The sequence below is a fragment of the Pholcus phalangioides genome, unplaced genomic scaffold, assembly GCF_987345545.1.
Source record: "Pholcus phalangioides strain wild (caught in Gottingen) unplaced genomic scaffold, Ppha-v1.0 ptg000009l_1, whole genome shotgun sequence".
Classification (NCBI taxonomy): Eukaryota; Metazoa; Arthropoda; class Arachnida; order Araneae; family Pholcidae; genus Pholcus; species Pholcus phalangioides.
Genome location: NW_028301602.1, coordinates 40,442,836 through 40,465,487, shown reverse-complemented (window position 1 = coordinate 40,465,487; position 22,652 = coordinate 40,442,836). Strand labels below are relative to the sequence as shown.

Sequence of the window (22,652 nt, the reverse complement as noted above, 5' to 3'; positions counted from 1 at the left end):
CTCGATGTGTTGCCAATTATTAGTAACCAATATTATTTCTTTTCGAAAAGCTGGAGTGGTTACATCGATGCGATCAGATCATATAAAAGAAGATTACACCCTACTTATGTAATCTGCTAAGATGGTGGAAAAAAGTTTTCAAGGACAAGCGAGAAAAATCGTGATGCCTTGAAAAATTGTGAATGTAAATGAAGAGCTGATTTTTAAAAAATTTGACATTTCCTCTTTATTTTCGAAATGCACTTTTCAACGATTTCTAAATCTTTGGGATGAGTTCCGTCGGATTATGTAACAGTGTTCTTTCAAACGGCAATATTTTTGGTCGGAATTACAATGTGAAGTGGGCCATTTCTACCAAAGGGAACATATATCCACCTTGTCCATTTACCTCTAGAACACCTTTCGTTCAAAATGGAACATATATAACAAAGTGGTTATTTTATTTGCTTTAGGGTCCTCCCCCCCCGGCATGTTTTTTAGAAACACTCTTTCAAAGTCGCGTTCTCTACAGTAGAACCTCACGATAACGGACACCCATGGAACCAAAAAATTTTGTCCGCTAACGAGGAGTGTCCTTTATTACTGTAGATAGTAAAATATACTGTGATTCCTACCGACGTTCGATCGCTTATAGGCGGGTCCAACATGGTAAACTCTTGAAGCGTTTACACGAGATTGGGATTGGGGGCAAATTGCTGAATTGGATAGAATCGTGGTTAAGAGATAGGTCGCAACGAGTTATGGTGAACGGGGAATTCTCTGGTTGGACAGGCGTCACAAGTGGAGTTCCTCAAGGAAGTGTCCTTGGCAGCATACTTTTTTTACTTTTTATCGATAAACTCGATCAGGGTATCGATGGGATTACTAGCAAATTCGCAGATGATGTGCAGCTAATGAGGGTAATCGGGAATCAAAGCGATAGGGAGTTGCTGCAGACCAACTTAAACAGGATTGCAGCATGGGCAAATGAATGGAGCACGACGTTTAGCGTTGATAAGTGCATGGTCGCTCATTTTGGTTCGAACAACTCACGGTTCTCTTATGAGTTGAATGGTGTTTCTATCCCGGATGCAAGTAGGGTCACCGATTTGGGAATTCTCATTGACGAGCGGCTTAGGTTTTCTGAACATTTTCAGCGGTGGTCAAAAACGCGAATAGAATGCTTGGTCTCATTTTCAAAAAGGTCTCTTCGCGTTCTCCTAAAGTCATTCTTCCGCTTTTTCGAGGTTTAGTTCATTCTGGACTGGAGTATGCAGTAAGGTTTTGGAGACCATACCTACAGAGGGACATAGACTTGGTTGAAGGGGTGCAGAGAAGAGCTACACGTGTCCTTATTGGCACACAGGGCTTAAGTTTTTGAATATGTTTACATTAGATGAACGCAGGTGTCGAGGAGATATGATCTAAGTGTTCAAAATTTTCAATGGGATGGATAGAATGGACCATGAACTTTTAGTACATCGCTAATCGACTGCTTTTACAAGGGGACACCAGCATCGATTGGTAAGGGACAATGCGAGGTTATGGTGTCGCGGAGAATTATTCTCTAATAGGGTTGTTAATAAATGGAATAGCTTACCCCCGGAGGTAGTAAATTGTAACACAATTGACACGTTTAAAAAGAAATACGATAAACATGTTGGGGTAAATCGAGAAGCTATCCATTCTTAGAATAAGACAACCATAAGTATTCTTTATGGGCATTGTATAATATTTTATCATGTGTATAAATTGTTTAGAATTTTTGTGATTGTGTTTTTAATTGGGTTGCTGTATTTCTGAAATATATGACATCATATTTATTATAGGCATCTTTTTCTCAGCCACCTCGTTGGGCATTTTGCCTGTTGTGGCCTTGTATTTGTACTTGACGTAATTCAAAGCGTGTCCGTTATGGCAGGTTCCACTGAAAAATGATCGTACTTTCTATATTATTTACGGGAGAGAAGTAAGGTACCTTACTTGGTGGCTAGGTTAAACCTTCAGGAATTGACAGGTGGCGTGGAAATTTCCGATTTTTCAGACCTGACTAGCTCCAGTTTTGTTGAATAGGTAGCATTTCCACTAATTTTCTTTCAAAACGGAAAATTTCCAAAATTTGAATGTAGACAAACTTCCTTGAATATTTATCGAGAAACAAAATATTTAGATATTTTCATCCCACTACCTTATGCTACTTTTTGGACTATTTTTTACATTTGTAAAGCTGTCCCCTCCGGGCAAAAAAGGTTTTCAACTTCTATTGTAAATTTAGTAAAAGTCGAAATGTTCCCTTTTGAAAATATACTCCTCATATATATAAATTTTAGCGCGATAATTGTAAGTCACGCTATTTTCCATAAAGTTTCATAAATTATACACTTTCCAGTGAAAATAATTTTGATGAGTGCTGCACTGCTTCAGAAAAAATAATTGTTCAAATTATAGTAAAGGTCGACATTTGAGAAGAAATATAAGGACACACGCTTGTTTTTTGACGTCGGGGGAAAGAAACTCGCATTTTTCTCACGTTGGCGTAAAAGCCGAGATGGTCTTGATCAGTCATGTGGAATCGATTTTTTTTAAGGTTTCAGGATGGCTAAAGGGAAAATATTTATTCGACATTGAAAAGAAAAAATACTTGCTCTCAAAGAAATTTCGATGCCTGGTCATGAAATTTCGAGAAGAATTAAAAAATTAAGACTGTTGGTTGAAGTTTCTTAAATAAGCCCATAAGAGAGAGCCCGAGAATTATGGGCTGAAATCAAGAAGGATTTTTCCTTTTACCATTCGTAAAAAAAAAAGACGATTATTCACAGTTTTTACGTGAAAAAAAAATCTCTCTGCGTAATTCAGAAGAAATACAACGTGTCTTGAACATGTAGAACTGTGTCTAATGTAATAAAAAATATTCAAATGTCTGGTATGCAAAACAGCAAAACAGAGAGAGATAGAAAACAACTTTTTTTTTGTATAAAACAGCACAGAGAAAAGCTACGTGAATTGGCCAAACAGCATGTATTTTTCGGTGCAAAGTGGGATGAGGATGTCTTTTTGAATAAGAAGCAATTTATAGGAAGATGGACTCGATGGTTTTAAATATCACTGATCTATGCAATGATAAAGCCATATTTTGGAAATATATGCATATCAAGAGAGTTTCAGTGGAATTTCTTAATTTTTAGACAGTTTTTGTTCCAACTGGACATTGTTCATGATCATGTTTGAAAGTCTAAAAGGTGTTGATTTGAAGTTCAGGTGGAATTTCTCGAGTGGTCATTGAGGAAGTCCTTTTCTTAACCCTGTATAGCACTTGTGTTGCATTCTGATTCATGAAGTGCGAAAGAATGGCATACAGTTCGCGGAAACAAAAATAATCTTATTGCAGTCATCAAACAAGCTTGAGAGACGGTTACACAAATTGTTATTTATGGCTTATCTCTAGCAATAGCATCCCGAATGATAAAATTTTTTTAAGGAAAAAGGTGACTTTCTTGATTAAAACAGAATTTTTGCACGTAATTTTGAATTGTTCTTATAATTTTTTCCAGGTTTTTCTTATGACCTTTTACTAGAGTTGACAAAAAATTTCTGTGGCAGTGCAGCACTCATTATCACTGCAAGTTCCACTTGTAATTATTGCTCTAAAATTTAGATTATTTACAACCACAGGTTTTTGAGACATGGCGATTTTTCGGTTGTCCTTAAATTTTTTTCCCCCCACCACCTTAATATTTAGCCATGAAAATATTTTTTATTTTTTGAAAGCTATTATGCAAATGATGAGTTGATATTTTCTTTGTCCACGCATAATACACGTTTGAATCAAAAATAATGCACCGAGATTTCTGACTACGCATTTCGTTTCATCTGTGATTAATTGAAATTGAAATAACACAACCAATTTGCGTTGGGTTTGTGTTCGTACAAATGTGTGTACGCTATGAAGCTAAAGTTCCGAAACCCAAAGGTAAGAAGTTGTACAAACTCAAATTACTGAAAGCCCAGATCAAGGCATAATTAAAAGGCATAATGGTAAAACTTTGAATAGTGATAAACGAGAGAATACAGGTAGGACCGTCCACAAGAGCATTATGGGCTCCCGGGTAGCGTGATGTTTCTAAGAACTCTACTTGATTAAAATGCCTGCCTACCAATATACATGCTTGATATCTAAAATGTTAAATCAAATTTTCTCGAGGCCCCTCTACACTCGATGCCCACGGCCGTGCCCGGTTGAACCCTTACATTAAGACGGCACTAGATACAGTACCCAAAAAAGAATATTAACTGAGATGAAGATGGCGAAGCCTATTCATGAGGGTTATGGAAATTTCGTCAATTAGGTGAAAATTTACTTTTATATTAATCCAAAAATGTTCTTATTCATTTCTCAAATAATAGACGCATGGTTTATCTGGTTTTTCATACATACAGCCAAAAAAGACCATATTCACAACGCTTTTGGTAAGATACGTGATGGACTCTGTTTTTTTCCCCTCTTAAGAAAAGAACACTTCAATAAATATCTTGTGATGATAAAATTCCAAAAATTTGTTTTTTTTCCTCGGAGTTTTAGAAAAACTTCTACTAGCATCAGAATTTTTAGAATAGAGAAGTGCTTAAACATGTTGAAGTGCTTAAACAAGTTGACATTTTTTTTTTACTTCTTTTATTCACCACATGTGTTGAAATCATTTTTGCGGCAAACAATAAAACATATTATGAAACTGAATTTCTGGATTCCAAATTCTTTAATAGTCGGCTATACGCTGAATATGTGCAAAATAATAATAGTGCTACGAAGACGCAGAACAAGCATTATTGCTCAATTCAAAAGATATAAGTTATATTTATCGATATACTTGTAGAAAAGTTTTTCTTTCTTTCCATCGTGGTCTGTCAAAAGAAGTTTTCTTTGCTTCACACCCGAATAATTGCATATCTAAAGAAAGCGTTTATTTAATGCAAAAGTTCTTGCATTTTTGTTCCAAGTTCATTTCAGCTCTGACTATTTAATAAGAGTATCTTTCCAGGAATCGATTTGCCATTTTTCTTTTTTTGAATTTTTCCAAAAAAAATTTGGATACCCGTATACCGCCTATATACCCGTTTTTTATCTTCCAGCAAGCTTATGCTTTTTTATTTTTGGCCTTTGGATTGAAAGAGAATTCACTGAGTCCTGTATTTAAATTATTTTTAAGCAAGCCTCCTTTTAGCACTACATGGTTTAAAAATATTTATATGCTTATATATATTCCTATTACTATATTCAACTAAAAAGTATATAGTGTGAAAGCATAAACACATAAAGTCGTTTTTCAAAGTTTAAAATATCTTAGTATATGCCTTGGTTTTAATCAAATGGATTAGGGTTTTCTCAATATTTTTGTAGCTGAATGAATGAACGCCAGGGTCTCTGCCACCGGACTTATCCCGTTGCCGAGATCTCTTCCAGCCCAGCTTCGTGGCAGAGTCTGGAACAAAGTGAGTGTGTACACCTAACAGTCTGAGTGTGTAGCTAGTATTTTGTATGATATTTCAGTGCTGCCATCTATACTTCAAATTGTGAGTGAAGTGTAATGATTGAATATTTGTAACGTTGTAGGCCTGTTGCTCTCTGTGACGAGACTTTAATATTTTTGTAGCTGCAGACTAAAATTGGAAAAAGACTTTGTGGACCGGCAGAAAGTAACTAAATAAGAGAAATAATTTGCGAACCAACCAAAATAATTGAAGAGGAGAAATAATTTGTGGACCGGCAGAAAATAAACGAGAGAAATAACTCGCAGACCTGCTGATGGCTAAGACGGAAACAAATACCAATATAGAGACGATATAATACTTAATTCATATAACTAAATTTGTGTAGCGGCTATGAATTGGTCGAAATATTTTGCGGACCCGAAGTAAATTCTCACGGACCGGGCATCTAATAGACTCACGATAGGAAAAAAAAAACTTTTAGACAAATATATCGATAAATATAACTTATACCTTTTTTTTTGTGGATTGATCAATAATGCTTGTTCTCTATTAACACTCTACGGCTATGTACATATTCCGTTTCTTACGGACCAATCGCTATTATGCATAACAACCGAAAAAAATACGGTAATTACCCATAATAACCAATTTATCACATTTTCCGTAACATATACAGTATGAACCTCTCGAAGTCGTTCGTAATATTTTTCAAACCCAATGCGGCATCAGAGTTCCAAAAAAATATATTGAATTACTGAAAAAATTAGAAAAAAATATTTAACGGATGATGCAATAGAGTAAAGTGATTTTGAATTCCTAAAATAATAATGAAACAATAGTGAAGTATATCAGACGACGCGGGTTTCCAGAATCTGAAATACGGACGCACTATGTTCCACACCTTTACTTTTGTGAAATGAGGATTAAAAAGTTTCAGATTTTTGGAATGGTACACCTTCATCTCCATTTGATTGAATATTGTAATTCGTAATTGACTCTCTAAAAGCATCTCTAACACATTTGCTATTGGCAATTCGACCACACATTCTATGACCATTAACGCTTTTTATCTTATCCTCAAGTTTTTCCCTATGTGGTGCATGTAAGACCCTGTGTATCTAAATTAGCTTTTATTAAACAATTAAGATCGACGTGTATTATACGCATCTCTCTCTCTCTCTCATACTTGTATCAATTTCAAGTGGAAGAATGAGTTAGAGTTTGTAAAATAAAAAAAAGGATCATGAAGAGTAGTCATTACAGTAATAAAAAAAAACAATATTGTTGTTTTCGTTGAGTTTGAGACGAGTTTTGTGATCTAGTTCGCCTTGTAACCAGAGGCTACGTTTCGTCCGACTTTATGGCCGACATCAGCGGCGGAAGTTAATACGTTCCGATATCTTCAACAATTTTTCTTTAAACTCACTTTCTCACTTCCTATCGCTATCTGCATTATTCCAACGGCTTGTTTTCTCTCTCACGGCTGATTCTTTTCTCCTCCTCCTTATTCTCAAACTCGTGTTTGTGTTGTTTTTGTTTTTTCTTCTCATTTGATATTGTTTCCCCTTTCCTAACTTTATTTGTCCTTGTAAATGAGCGTTCATCTTTCTTATAACTTTTGTTTACAGCAATCAAATAATCAAAAGTTATCGGACTTTGATTGTGACGTAACTGATTCGGTTAAGTTACATCAAGCATACGTCGTTATCGGTGAAAATAAAGATCGGCCGTGGCTTTGAACGACAGAGCTGCTGCGTTTGTTGTTTGGTATGTGCCATGTTTCTTTAATGTAGAGAAAGGAATTTTTAAACTCGCATGTAACCGTTTATTTCATCATTCACATATATATTATGAACTTCAAGCCATCGTGAGGTAGGTAATTACTTTATTAATCCCTTCTTATGAGTGAGTTGTATTGATTTTGAAACATTCAATACAAAAATATTTGATAAATTTTGTCACGTGTTTTTTTAAAAATAATTTTCGTTTCTTTATAAATCAAACGTAAACGTAGACAGTACTTTATTCGTAGTTCTAGCATAATTTATGGTTTAAATTTTCAATTGCTTCATTTTATCAAGAACAATTAATTTTTAATAGACAATTAACATTTACTTTATACATTTTTTTTTTTTTTGCAGTGTTCTTGAAAAATATGATCCAAACATACCACATGAACTTGCGTGAGAGAAGTATTTATAATATAGACTTCTCCAAAAACAAAAAAATTAATTGTGCCTTTTCAGCTTGCATAAATCAGCATCAACTCTTTTGTCAAATCTAAATTTTATTTGAAAAGATAGTATTTTGTATTACTTCTTTTTATGAGATGATGGTATTTTAGGGCTACGCAAAGAAAAACATGTGGTCATATTTATTCACAATCATACGGAGAACATGTTACAGAATGCAATTTAAGTTGTAGTTATACCATTACACGCAATAATTACAAATTAAATGCAGTATTGATGAATAAAATCCTGTTACTTAAAAACAATATTATTATTAAACATTTAAAAATGGGATAAAACAATAACGTGAATTCACCTTTGTAAATAGGGATGTTAAGATAAGTTTGAAAATCATTATTGTATTAAAATCAATCAGTTAATGTTAAAAATGATATTAGATTTATTTAATCTTTACGGCACATTTAAGAACGGAATTCAAATTAACTTTTTTCCTGAAACGCATCACTTGATTAGATAATATGGAATCGGCATATAAACTGTTCTGAATTGTGAACATTTTGAATTTTCCTTTAATATTTGTGAAATATCTACCAGACGTTATTAATTATCGTATGACTCCATGGATTGTCTTATAATGAAATGAACTTGTGACGTGAGTATATGTTGCTGCATATTAATATGTATCGCTCAAAGGACATTTCAACAACAATTCTGCAGGGCAATTTATGATGGATAGATTTCGTGGCGGCATCCTAATGCTAAGCTAAGCAATTCAATTAGGTGATTAAACTCATTTCTAACATAATAATGTGATTGATCGAATAATTATTTTTTAATATATCGAAATAATTCAGACCAGGGTGGATTTTAGTAGTGTTTATAGAAATATAGGTTGAATACTCAATGAAAATAAAACATGAAACTTTTAATTTAATTAACATTACCAGGAGCTTGGCCTTCATTTGCAGCCGCTGTGATGGGGCCGGTTTGTCATAGTGACGGACTCACATTGCGATGATCCGGGTTCGAACTCCAAGCCACAGTGACTGAAGGTGGGCTTCTGCGGTTCCCAACTTCAAGGCGGGAATGCGAGCCGATCTCCCCGTTAAAAAGTCTCGCCACAGAGAGAAACGGGCTTACAACGATACAGTTATTCAATCATTATACTTCATTCATAGTTTGAAAAACTGGTGGCAGATGGCAGTGCTATAACAAGCATTACACAGAAACAAGCTTTTCGTTAGGTTCACAACACATGCACGCACATTTCCAATCATGGCCCAGGTCCTCGACTACCTGCTAAAATCTATTCATTGAGACAGAGCTGTTAGCCATGATCTGATTAGGAGACATTACACTTCACTTATAGTTCGGAATATAGATGGAAAAAGATGCCGATTTTTTTTTGCCTATCAACTGCATTCTTGTTGCCACTTATTTCTTGGTGTTATATAAAATATGTTGATTTTTTTTCCTTATTATTTATGCCGACAGATATGTATCGGTTATTCTTTTGTGGGCTTATATCCGTTTATTGAGACATTGATATAGGGCCATGATCTGGTAACAAGGAGGAGGAGGCCTTTAATTTACAAAAAGTTCAATTCAAATTAATATCGAAGACATTAATTTGAAAAAAATATGTATCGAGGAAATTTTTTATAACAACTTCTATACAAGTATGTATTTTAAAGACTCATTGAGAATTTATTTTTGACAGTGAAATGAGAGCAAACTCTTTTAACATTTTACACGGAATTTTTACGCTTAGAAATGAAGGGGGGGGGGGAATGGATGTGTTCAGGGCGTACGCAGGACCGACCTACCTTTATAACGGGCACAAAAGGCTTAGGGATGGGGCACAAAAATTTCTTTCCCGAGAAATTTTGAGTTACCACATTTCAAAAAGCATTCAAATTAACGGAAATTGAAAGGGTATTTTCTTTCGATACGTCAATTTTTTACAAATATTATGTATTTTTTTCTAATTTTTGGTCGGCTTCGGGGGAGGGGGACAGTTCTTCTAAGCAACCCCCCTTCTCTCCCCTGTGTACACCTCTGGGTGTGTTGTATACTTTGAAGGCTACCACGGGTTTATTGCAAACGAGAGACAATGGTTTATTCTTTACAACAGTGAAAAAAAGAAATAGGTATTATGTGATAACTTCAAAAGCATATTTATTGCATATGTGTTTGCCATTTTTTTGCATATGCAAAAACTTTTAAACAAATTTATTTTTAAATTCTCAGGAGTATATTTTCCATGTACAAAAAAAGAAGCACCCTTTTGAATGAATATTTTTTAAATTTTTAGAAACTGAAAATTCTTATACTATAATTTTGAAATCTGCGGCGGGGCAGATACAACCTTAAAGCGGGCCGTAGTTTGCCCACCACTAGTTCATACAGTATGCATTACCGATATATATATATACGGGGTGATTACAAAAAAACTATCCCGACATATGGGCCCCTAACTATCATACCATTCACAGAAACTGAATGAAATTTTGGCATAAGGTATTTTGAGGTATGCGCTCAAGAATGATATGGAAAACAACAGTGTCACTCTAACAGTTACGGTTACAGTGAGAAAATTTCGAAAATATCAAATGGCAACACCAAGTTTTTTGTATTGGAATGCGATCTCCATACTGAAAAACACTAAATAGCGTTGGAATGGCACCTGCAGCACGAAAATCCCCGGAGCAAGGGAAAAAGTAAAAGGAAAAAGTAAAAAGGACTTTGCCGTGCACCAGAGCATTAATGTTCGTTTCATTCGCCACACCGTTTCATAATGTCTTTTTCAGATGTTACAAGTGTACATGACTTTAACTTACATATATCTTTCTCAGTCCTTACTGATGGTCCTCACTTTTAGCCTATCTACCGCCGGTGATTTTCATGCTACAGTTGCCGTTTGAACGCTATTTAGGGTTTTTCACAATGGAGATCACATTCCAATACAAAAAACTTAGTGTTGCCATTTGATATTTTCTCACTGTAACCGTAACTGTTAGAGTGACACTGTTGTTTTCCATATCATTCTTGAGCGCATACCTCAAAATACCTTATGCCAAAATTTCATTCAGTTTCTGTGAATGGTATGATAGTTAGGGGCCCATATGTCGGGATAGTTTTTTTATAATCACCCTGTATATATATATATATATATATATACAGGGTGATTATAAAAAAACTATATATATATATAACATTTATGAGAATATAACCTTTATAGGGTGCGTATATGGTTTCCAAGTCAATTATGTTTGTGCAATTAAGTTTTGTTATATCTATCGCATTCAAGTTTGATTTCGGATTTACGTATTATAACATGATTGATAAGGTGAAATTTGAACTGAAATGATTAGTAACACTAGTTGATGAAAATTAATGGTTAATATCGGGGGCCGCAATTAAAGAGAAGCAGGCGGCCGATGTACGTAAATTGTTTAAGTTGTTGAAATTGTTTCAATGTCAAAACAAATCACCGAAATATTATTTCTAGTATTGAGGACTGCGTCGTCTCAATTTCCTTCATATTTTTCATGGAACGCAGCAAAAGAATAAACCGATGAAATGCGAAAAAAAAATTAGGTTTAAAGTTTTTAATTTCTCATGAATATGATTCACAAAATGTATCAACGTCAACGTGCTTCAAAATTTTTATATTAATTATCAAAATTTCTATTTTATAATTATAGAAAAAGAACTTGTATATTTGATTCGAAGATAGAAAGATATAAAAGTGAAGGAAAACAACCAATGCTTTTGTCGATAATCTTCAGATAGTTTCGGTATACCAATGCTTTTCCGCATTTCATGGCGATATCTGATATTTCACTCACGTTTTAAGTTCATTTTATTTTTATTTCCTTCGAGTGGCTGACGTTTCTGGAAAAAAAAGAAACTTCTAGTGTTTTTTTCCCTCCTGCTTGTTATTGAAATTTTCATATTTCTTCCGCGTGAAAACTACGTTATTGATTCACTTTTGAAGGTCTATAACCTCCAGTCTACAATGTTTACTTACGTCAGCTGGGAAGGCGTCTTTAATGTTTAGGAAAGAACGGGCAATGGCTGATTGGCATAATTGTTGAACTTGGCTGATCCAAAAACATCCTCGTAACTTTAATCATTTATTTATTCCTACGTAAAGCTTGAAGTCGCGGAAAATAGTTGCGGCAAAAAAAAAAAGTTATACATCAGTATTCTTTAATCATTGGTCCGCGGACCGGTGCCGGTCCCTGGGAATTTCCTGCCGGTCCACGAAACATTTCACTCAATTCATGTAGCCACTACATAAACTTAGGTTTGAAAATAAAACAAGCTTTTATACTGTTTAAAATGTGTTTTGTACTAAATACGCGCTTCTCCTGTTTATGCATCTTTACCGGTCTGTAAATTATTTCTCTTGTTCATTTTTGATAATCTGCAAATTATTGCTACTCCTAGTTATTTATTTGTTGCCGGTCCCCAAATTATTGCTCCTATTTCTTGCCTGCCCGCGAATTATTTATCCTATTTATCCCATTTATTTACTGCCAGCCAGCAAATTATTTCTATTGTTTATGTATTTTTTGCCAGTCCGCAGATTATTTATTATCTGCCAGTCAGCAAAAATTTTCAACTACTTTCAAGGGAAGAAGTTGCAAAAAGGTTGAACGAAAAGTGCATGCAGTAGAATCCCACTTTTCCGGCTTAACTAGATCCAAGGATCACCCGGTTTAGAGACAGGAGCCGTCCTTACCAGACGTGACGCCACAGCTTGTTGATGATTTGAAGGGGGGGGGGGGGGAGCGTGTTTTCTACAATTGTTTTTTATGATTCCTTGAACCCCGGTTTTATATATTTTCTGCAGGTAAGGGTAAGCCTTCAAAAATTGCAAATTTTTCATTATTTTACAAACAATTTTGAAAATTCTTATTAAAAAAAAACTGATTATAAAATTCAAAATTTCTTCAAAATTTTTGGAAAAAAAATTTAAAAACTATTTGAAATTCAGAATTGATGAAAATTCAAAATTAATAAAAGAAATAATTGCATAACTGATCAAAGTTCAGAGAAATTATAAAAGAAATAGTTTCAAAATTACTGAAATCCTCAAATAATTTGGGCCTCCTTTATGTACTCAAATTTCTTTCGCCCATTTGTCAAGATCCCTCTGGTCAGGGCGAGTACTGGAAACAAAAATGCATTAGTCCGTTTTTATGAGACGAATGCGTCTCAATATTAATATAATATTTTCATATTTGCAGCTAACCTCGTTTTACTTCTACAAAAAATTTAATCGATGTATAGTTTTCTATTTCTATTACAGTGACTGGTGCGACCACCCCCAGGGTTGGCTCTTTGTCAGAATTAGTGACGTTATAGCGTGATAAACGAGCTTGGTTAAACTCTTAAATGTTATTTTGAAGGAAATTCATCGAACGGATTTCATGTTTCTGTACGGAGAGTTTAGACTTATATTTTTCAACAGCTGGGTCTGCGAACCGGTGCCAGTCCGCGAAACATTACACTATCTTCTTGAGGCCATTACACGATTGGAAAGTTGCATTATCCCGTGTGAGACGGATGCTTTTGAAATTTATACGTGAAAAAAAATTGAAGATGGAGCTGAATTAGGGTGAAAAATGCGCATAAATATTGCTCGAAATGGAAAAGCGCTAGGAATCGTGCTGCCAGCTATCAAATTGGAAAAAAACTATTTATTACTACTCATCAAGTAACATTGATTGTTGGTTTTAAACCGGTGTGCAGCGTAAAAGGAACAATATGCTGGTATGACACTGTTTATGTCTTATTTTTATGCTGAATACTGATTTAAATTTTATGCACTATAATACCGAATTATGTAGTTTCATTTGCCACAAAATCATTCTTGTATACACCAAAACACAGAGTAACAGGTATTATTGCGCATAATATTAACACCAGCCATTATGCAGCATAAAAATAAGTAATTATATGGTATTATAACATGTTGTTATTTTCATGCTCTATACTGTTTTAAAACCAACACCCATATTCACTTGAAGATTTATACAGATACAGTACTTTTATTTATATTTGATAGGTGGCAGCGGGGGGTCCCATTTTTTTTTTCATATGAAACAATCTATCTATATATCTATGTGTATAATAACATGTCCTGATTGACTCATTTCTCATGGCCGAGGCGAAACTACTGAAGCTATAAACATGAAATTTCCTTAGTAGTTCTATTTTATGTAAAGACTCACCAAGAAAGGATTTTCAAAATTCAACCCCAAAAGGGGGGGGGGTATCATAAGGAAGGGGAGGGGGTTCAAAGTTTTTATATGGAGGAACATAATTTAATTTCTCTTAAAACATTACTTAATTTTTCTTAAAATTGTTTTATTGACTTAAAACTTGGTAAAAGTACTTCAAAACGACCGGGGAAGCAGGGATATCACTTGTGAACATTGAGTAATAAAATAAATAACTGTTGCTCTTTGACAATAACGACTTGAGAGAGGACTGTTTTTCACAATGGACAGTTCTATGTCTCATGTTCCAGAGTCAGCTCAGTCAGTAGCCTGGTCATCTTGCCCCAAAAGTCAATACCGCAAACGTGGTTTGCAAAGAGGTACTGAGATTTATGAAACTCAATTTTTTGGGTGAGTTTTTATACTTTAGTAATTTTTAGATTACGAAATCTACGTGGGCTCGCATAGAGTAAAAAAAATTAAATTTTATTTACCCTTTAAGAAGTTTTCTAAATTTTTTCCGATGCGCATTATTATTGCCAAGTGAAAATCACTAAATCTTCTATAAATTAGCGCCTGTTTTCGAGAGGAATATTTTTTTCCAATTGCATGAACTGGTGAATGTACCCCCAAAATTAACAATAACAGTAAATAACAATAATAAAAGAAAGGAAGAGGAAAAACTATAGTTTTCTATTATGCTGTACGCATAAAGTTATACTTCCCGAACGAAAAACACACAAAAACGCTCTCTCTCTCCTTCTGTTATTAGACTTTGAATAAAAGCCGACTACGCCCACTGGCAGATGATGGACAGGTTGTAGGGGATGTTATCAAGGAAAGACTGTTGCACACAGCTGGCTGGGTTCGTCATTGTCGGAATGCGAGGGTTTTAAGAACACGAGATATTTCGGGATTGCCGAAATAAAGTGGATCAAGTTAGACGAGATATCTCGTCATTGTTGCTGTAAGGGCTAAACAATAAATCAGAAGGAAAGGAGAACTTTTCCTCTAATGACACAGGTTCATAAATAGTTTCTTCCATGTATGATTGTCCACTAGTAATAAAACGTTGAAGAACACTGTTTTGGACTATGAATATGCGAAACTGATAATACGATAAAATAGGTTGACCCGACACAAACACAAGTCCTGGTGAGAGCCGTGAGATTCAATCGTGATTTCTATTCAGATCGAAAGAAGATAGTAGTTATCCAGATATACACCTTCTGAAATAGATCATAAATGTTCGATGCTATTCTAAGCGATACTGTCCATAGGTCAAGTTGCTTAACTATTAGGTATCATAGTAAACATAGACGTTTTTGCTGCGTTTCAATATCTTACAAAATATTTGCAACCTCATCGTTTGTTTGTATCTCAGGTGTGATATTGCTCAGGAGGGGGCGGCATTTCGAGATATCTATGCTTCCGTAAACGTAGCGTGTGAAAAATATGAGCGCGTTTGTCATATGACATCACCGTTATTGTACGCTATCGCGATTTCATAATCGTATAGATCGATTGGATTTAAGTTCGAATAAGCCGTTTCATTTTATCATTTTGATCATTTTTGTCGCACCACGGTCATTTTCTGCACACGAGGGCTAATTAGACCGGGACCTACAATTTATTGCCGATTCCGAACGGCAGGCTTGTTTTTTTTATACTCGTCGAGAGGTTGGTGCGCTAACCCCTAGATGGGGGACTCCCTGCGGTAGCAATTTTTGCTGCGGTCATTTCGCTATTTTTGTTGTACCCCTGTGTCAGGAAAGTTTTCTGACAAGGGCGAACCCGGTATCGAACTCGCGACACCTGTAAACATCCTTTGGTACTTTAGGCGAGTATCTTACCGACCTGGGCTACCGCGTCCAATAAGCCGTTTCGAATTAAAACTGCCGATAAAAGTACACATAAGAGTATCTCGGCATGAGACGGGGAGGGGGGGGGGGTTAGAACCCCAAACCCCCCCCCCCCCTCTTTGCGTACGCCAATGGAAATATTTGTTTTTTATACTTGAAATAAGGATACAGAAATAATATGGACGCAGAAAAGAATCAAATTGTTTTGCCCCACCTTCCTATTTTTTATGATCCTCACCATACAAAAGAGTTATGTGATGATTTTGTATCCAACTTTAACCTCTTTTAGTCGAATGACTGAAAAAAAAAATTATCTAAAAATTTTTTCTAATCAGCGGGGAAATGGTGACGAATCCATACAGCCATGTGAGTAGTGATACAATAATTGAGAATTAAAATTGTTCAGAGTTTGTCGACTAAATAAATTGCTTTGTTAATACAAAATTATATGCAAAAACGTTTTATAGTAGAGGTTCTCCAATTATATTAGTCGTGCACCCCTTCCCCCTTTTTCCGGAAATCTTGGTGTTTCCCATTTTTTAGTAAATATACAGAGTAAGAAAAAAGTCGATGAAACATTTGAAGATTAATACCGTGAAACTTCTGTTTTGCGGTCATCGGTGGGGCAAAAAAATTCGTCCTTTTGAGGGGAGTGGCTCTTAATCAGGGGTTTGAAATGAATACTTTTATTATATGAGGGAAAATTATTTTTTGGCTGTAAAATAGAGGGTGACCGCATCTGAGGAGTGTCGTTAAGAGGGATTTTACTGAATACATCACCCAATGGGCATGAAGAAGTGCGGTTAGTACATAAATACTCATCATGGTGTAGAGTGTTTTTTTCTTGATAAATTAAAAAAAAAAAGTTCAAATAGTTCATATTTCCAGGTGGCACTGGGACTCAACGTAAAACATAGAATAGTGACAGAAATGGTGTAGATGTAGACAGGGTCGCTACTAGATGCTTGGTCAGCTGGGGCAATTTTGAGAGGCTGAGTCATTTTGCCGCCCCCTTGCAATGCTGAAGGAGAGGTGAAGAGTGAAACTTGCGCCCCCTGTGATCCAGCGGCCGGGGCACTAGACTCGCCTGCTCTTCCCTAGTGCGTCCCTGGATGAAGATGGTGCATCAGATCAACGGTATATTTCCAAACCTTATTTTTCGGGATCCAGAAATGGCCTGCTTTATATTAAGGCACGCTTTTTGCAGTTGGTTTTCAAGCACAATGGAATGCAATCTAAAAACATCGTCTTCCGATACCGTCATTGTAGCATCATAAAAGTGATCAAGACTCTTCCACAATCCATGTTAGCAGATAACGAGTTTGATGCATCGTTACATTTTATGTGCTGTGTCATTTTTTAATGATACATCATCACTAACAGATGATGCCATCTGTTTTTACATGAATTGGGTGATTTTGTGCCAATTTTCAAAATGTGTCATGTACTTTTCATCCACCTTGCATATGCAAAAATTAAAATAAAGGCTCTTAACCTGTGCTGTCTCTACAGCACCACGTGCCTCAGAGAAAAGCTAAGTTTTGTGCACTATTATCTGGCTGGGGCGCTGCTTGCTAGTGCCATCTCAGCATTTCCCAACTTCGAGGAATGAATGTGAACCGGTCTCTCAATATAGAGCTGGCAGAACCTCAATATAAAACCTGAATTACACGAAAATTCGTTCGCCTGCTACTTCTAATATAGAAGACAGATGACAGCACAACACGAAACACATAACTCTGATAACATAAATAGTATGCATGTGCCAAGCACCTGATAATAATAATAATAAAAAACACGTATGGGTTAAGGCGACTGGAATATGGAGCTATAATAGCTATATCTAGTGGCTACAGTTAGGGTCAAGCACTGCTCAAGCCCGGATCCCTCAGACTAGGACCTTGTCAGACTACCCCTTTGTGATAGATAGGCGCTTTGTGTACGTATGCAACTATTCTGTCAAAATTCATGAGGACATCGTGCCCTGTTTGTTTTTAAAAACCCATTATTTTCCCCGAATTGATATCATAGCTGACCGGTTTCGAGACCTGATCTTTTCGTTTTCACTTTTCCCCTCTGCGAGACATTCATCTTGTTTAGGTCATTTCCTGCTGGACCTCCGACCCCTCATCCGACATTTCCTTTCATTTGTCCGTCGAATAAGCTGACTCAGCTTGGAGTTTGCTGTTTTGCATTGAATAAAAAGTGCCGGACGTGGAATGTAAATTTGAAATGCATATGTGAAAATATATGAATTCATTATTATAATTTTTTTCTTCTCCAAGTTCGAGTTCAGAGATATTCAAGGTCAATCACCATCGAAAAAACGAATTATTTTTCTGAGGATTTCTTGTGTGTACTTTGGCTTGAAATACTGTCAGATCGATAACTTGGAGAAAAAAAAAGAAGATTGATTGAGAAAATTTCAACAAATATTTCTTCAATTCATTGAGTCATGTTTCTTGTAAAACCCTGGATCGTATCAAAATCATTTCCTGTAAACTGAGTAAAAACGAAAAGTAAATTTAACTACCTTGCGTATAGTAAGATAAACCCCAAAAAAAAACCATTTAGATAGAAGGAAATATAAAGCTTTTCAAGCAGGAACTTCAAACAATACACAGCTAAATATTTTTTCTTATGAATCACCAATTGTGGTGATTGATTGCATTTGTTTTTTCATCGATATTATATCCGTCAGTGCGAATGATTATGATCCTTGAAAGGAAGGCTATTAAAAACAAAAATATAATACAATTCATTTACTGTATACATAGCAATCATTTTTAAACAGTGGCTCTTACCAGTGTATGGTCACAGTCGATTCCCGTATTAACGAATACCGTTATAGCAAAAAAATTTCGCTTAACGAAAACATTTCCATTTTTCCAAATAAGTTTACATGAGAACAATGTGAAAATCGTTAATTCCTTTATAACGAAATTTCGTTATTACGAAGTGATTTCTCCGGTCTCTTGGAGTTCGTTATAACGGGATACGACTATATAAGAAAAGCTAGTGGAGGCAAAGAAATGGAGACCAACGCCGTTTTGATCCAGCCTAGGTTTTTTGTTAAGGCTGCATCCTCATGATGATTCCTGACAGATTTTGACAATCAAATAATCTCTGACAATTCAAGTAGTTTTTTTTCAAATTATATTAAAAAATTTGCAATTCGGAAAATTAACAATTCAATCAGCACGACAGGAAGCTCTGCTATCATGGATGTTCAGTGAGCCGATTGACGTGATTTTTATGAATAGTTATATACATATGCAGTGGAATCCTGTTATAACAAACTCAAAAAGATCGGTTAAATCATTTCGTTACAACGAAATTCCGTTACAAAGGAATTACAGGTTTTTGCATTGTTCCTATGTAAACGTATCTGGGGGATTACAAAAGTGTTCGTTAAAACGAGATTTTTTCGCTATAACGATATTCGTTAAAACGGGATTCGACTGTATTAATATCTGATCGATCACTATCTTACGTAATTTTGACGATTCATTTTTTATATATTTGAACATTTATTGAATAAAAGGTGTTCCAGAGGTACCCATGCCCTTAAGAGCAATGGCCGATATCGCCTTGAGGCGATGTGGTCTGGATGCCTTTTGGCTCTAAAGTGTATACTTTAGGCAGTGTACTAAGGCAAATACTAAGGCAGTGTTTCCCAAAGTGGGCGATGGAATGGGCCAGGAGGGCGATAGAAGTTACGGATTTAACATAATATCCTATGGGTTCCGTTGAGTTGGGGGGGGGGGCGATGAGGGAAAAAAATTTCTGAAGAAGGGGGCGATGTCGAACGAAAAGTTTGGGTAACTATGTACTAAGGGAACCAAGGCTACTCTGCAATGAGCGATAAATTACCCACAATATTTCATATACGGTATACATTTGAATATTCATGGCAACTACATGGTCAAAAAACTCGTATTAATTTCTTTTCTCAATTCTTTAAGGAAAATACCTTTTTTAGGTTACAGAATGTAGTAAATAGAAAGTATATCTTTTAGTGTCATTTCTGTACAAAATATGGCTAGATAAGTAGAATACTTTTCTAATCTAGAAAGAAAGTTGGCGGATTTATTGTCAGTGTCATTTTTTTACGTGTTCAGAAATTTATGAAAACGTACAAAAATAAGAGGGGAATGTAAATAAAATTCAAGATTAAAACTATTCACCTTTGCTAAGCAAGATTTTATCTGTTTATATATGATACTAAAATCAAAGTAAACTGTATATTTTACTTTTAAAATTAACCATTTTTGCTAATTAAAAAAATACATTCTAATTGATTAAATTGATGTGTTGATATATTTTTTGATTCAAAAATATGCTAACAGCACCAATTTAATTCGGTTTTGCGGATTTTTTTATCAATGCGTTTTTATAGAGGTGAGACAAAGGGTTGATTTCTGCAATCGACGTTCGTTATACTGAGCCCTCACCCTTATTGCACGAGAAACGAATATTATATTGGGAAATGGCTGTACCAAACGTTTGGAAAATATTAGCTTTTTAAGAGAATCAGATTTAGATGGAATAATTTTTTTTATTCATTTTGTTCTAATGTTGTAGTAGTTGCAGTGACAATGAATTACTGTAGGTTAGAAAGTAATAAGAAAATTATAGTAACATTAATGATATATGCACGCATTTATGTACTGAATTCTTCATTATGAAGTGTCAATGTCAAACAGAATTTTGGTGAACGAAAAATAGTGTTTTTGAACATTTAATTGAAAAAAAAAAACCCAGTTCGGAGACAGTTGTAGTGAATTAAATGGTCCTTGTTGATCGTTATATTGGACGAAACATAACATGGGATGAATAGGGAAAAATATGGAACTTCTCGTACAGGGCGTTGTAATGGAATGGTCGTAATAACGGGCATCTCGACTGTACTTTCTTGTGGAACACATCTTTGTGGATTCGAAAGCAAACTCTTGCGAACCGTATTGGTAAACAGATTTTATTTATTTTTGAAAACTTCCACTACTGTATAATGATGAAACTATGGAAGCACACTGTTGAAAGAAATATGACTGAACTTATACTGAATAAATGACTGCTTTCTTTAGATTGTATATTTCTAGTATAAAACAATACATATTTCATTGATAATTGATGAGTATCAAATTCATTAACTATTTATTTCCATAAAGGAAAAAAAAAAGTCTTCTTTAACTCCGATATCATTGCATTATTGATAATTTGAATTGATAATTATTATTATTTTTTGGTTCTATTTTCACAGTGCCAATTGCTAAAATTTAGTATTAGTAAAAAAAATCTTATGGTATCACAAAAAAGAAACTAAGAAACAACTGATCCGATCACGTTTTCCTTCGGAAAAGAGGGTGGATCATTTTTTTTGAATTTCAATGGAATACAAAACTTTTTTTCTTTTGAAAAAGCTATACATGCTTTTCTGTGTCAGCGACCCTTACACAATAAAAGGAAAAAGTGGTTTTTTTTTAGAGAGAGAGAGAGATAACTTTCTCTTTCAAAACTTATCTCGAGTAGAGTTCACATGGAAATGATCATGCGCTTTACAAAGAAGGAAGTACACATGACGACCGAGAAACGGCCGTAACCCCAGAAAAAAAAAAAATATTGGTCCAGATAACATCTGAAAGACAAAGAACTATTGACGTCTAGGTCAATAACGTTGTCTGCATAATTTTACTTATTTTAATAATCTCGCAAATGAAATATGTGCATTTTGTGAATATTCTAAAACGAAACGTTTCGAAACATTTCGAAAATCGCAATTCAATTATTGCGATTTTCGAATATTATATATACCCATTTCTTTTTACAGTGAAATCAAATAAATAATTCTGCTTGTTGAGTGGAAGAGAATGAAATCCCAAAGTCTCAATTTTTCGATCCAATAGTTTTTTATACCTATAAAAATTGCAAAATAATTTACAGAGTATGTGTGGGAGACGTTCGTACATCGAGTAATACACGAAAAGTACCCTGAAGGAATAGAAATTTTAGGGTTGATTCTAAAATTGAAGTAAAGCACACGTATTTGTAAATAAGGAACTCCAGTGTCCAATAAGGGAAATTCTATATTGGATATATATTAGTAGCATGATAGTTGTAGCATTAGTTGCCTTAGCATTAGTAGCCTTAGCATTAGTAGCCTTAGCATTAGTAGCCTTAGCATTAGTAGCCTTAGCATTAGTAGCCTTAGCATTAGTAGCATTAGTTGCATGATAGTGGCACCGCTGGGGAAAATATAAGTTAGAAAATCAAAATTATATATAAACGTATATATATAGGCGTACGCAGAATTTTCTCGGGGGTGGGGGTTACGTTTTTTCCTGCAAAATAACACTATAATCTTAGTTTAGAGGGGGGGGGGGGGGTGTTAAAATCCCAAAACCCTCCCTTTGCGTAAGCAAATGTGTATATACACAATTGGGAAAACTTTTCTAGGCGATTTTCAATAAAGAAACATTCATTCAAACCGAGCACAACTCCGGTCTATCACCATAGGCAATTTACTACCGATTGAGTTGTGCCGGAAGTATGAGTGTGTCCCCCCCCCCAAATCCCCAGGGCCACGAAAGTGACTGTATACTAAGTGTAAATTACACAAAAAAAAAAAAAAAAAAAAAAAAAAGACGGGCTAGAGTAAAGTTCCTGCCTTTCTCTATTATACCGAGAGAAATTTACCCTTTGGAATTGAAATGACAATTGGCTAAGACATCAGGGATTAAAATTCTTGATTTTTGCCATTTTTCGAAGTTTTTTTGGGGACTTCGTTATCTTATAGCAAAAAAAAGGGGGAGGGAAGAAGAATCACCGATATCTGAGCAAATTTTCCTTGAAATGCTACGGGAGAAATTTATTTCATTGCAATAGAGGAAGGTGCAAAT

The 22,652-nt window shown here is 35.0% G+C and overlaps 1 protein-coding gene across 3 annotated transcripts in view; it reads left to right on the top strand.

Moving 5' to 3' along the window:
* The first annotated feature begins 7,191 nt into the window (after positions 1-7,191).
* The window catches only part of LOC149083071 (retinaldehyde-binding protein 1-like), a 40,698-nt gene continuing 25,237 nt past the window's right edge, over positions 7,192-22,652 (top strand). Inside the window, exon 1 of one of the 3 annotated variants that reach the window (XM_089236200.1) lies at positions 7,192-7,338. The gene's annotated coding sequence lies outside the window, so the exon portion shown is untranslated. The remainder of the gene's footprint in view (positions 7,339-22,652) is intronic. The other 2 variants (XM_089236201.1, XM_089236204.1) reach the window with 2 other exon arrangements.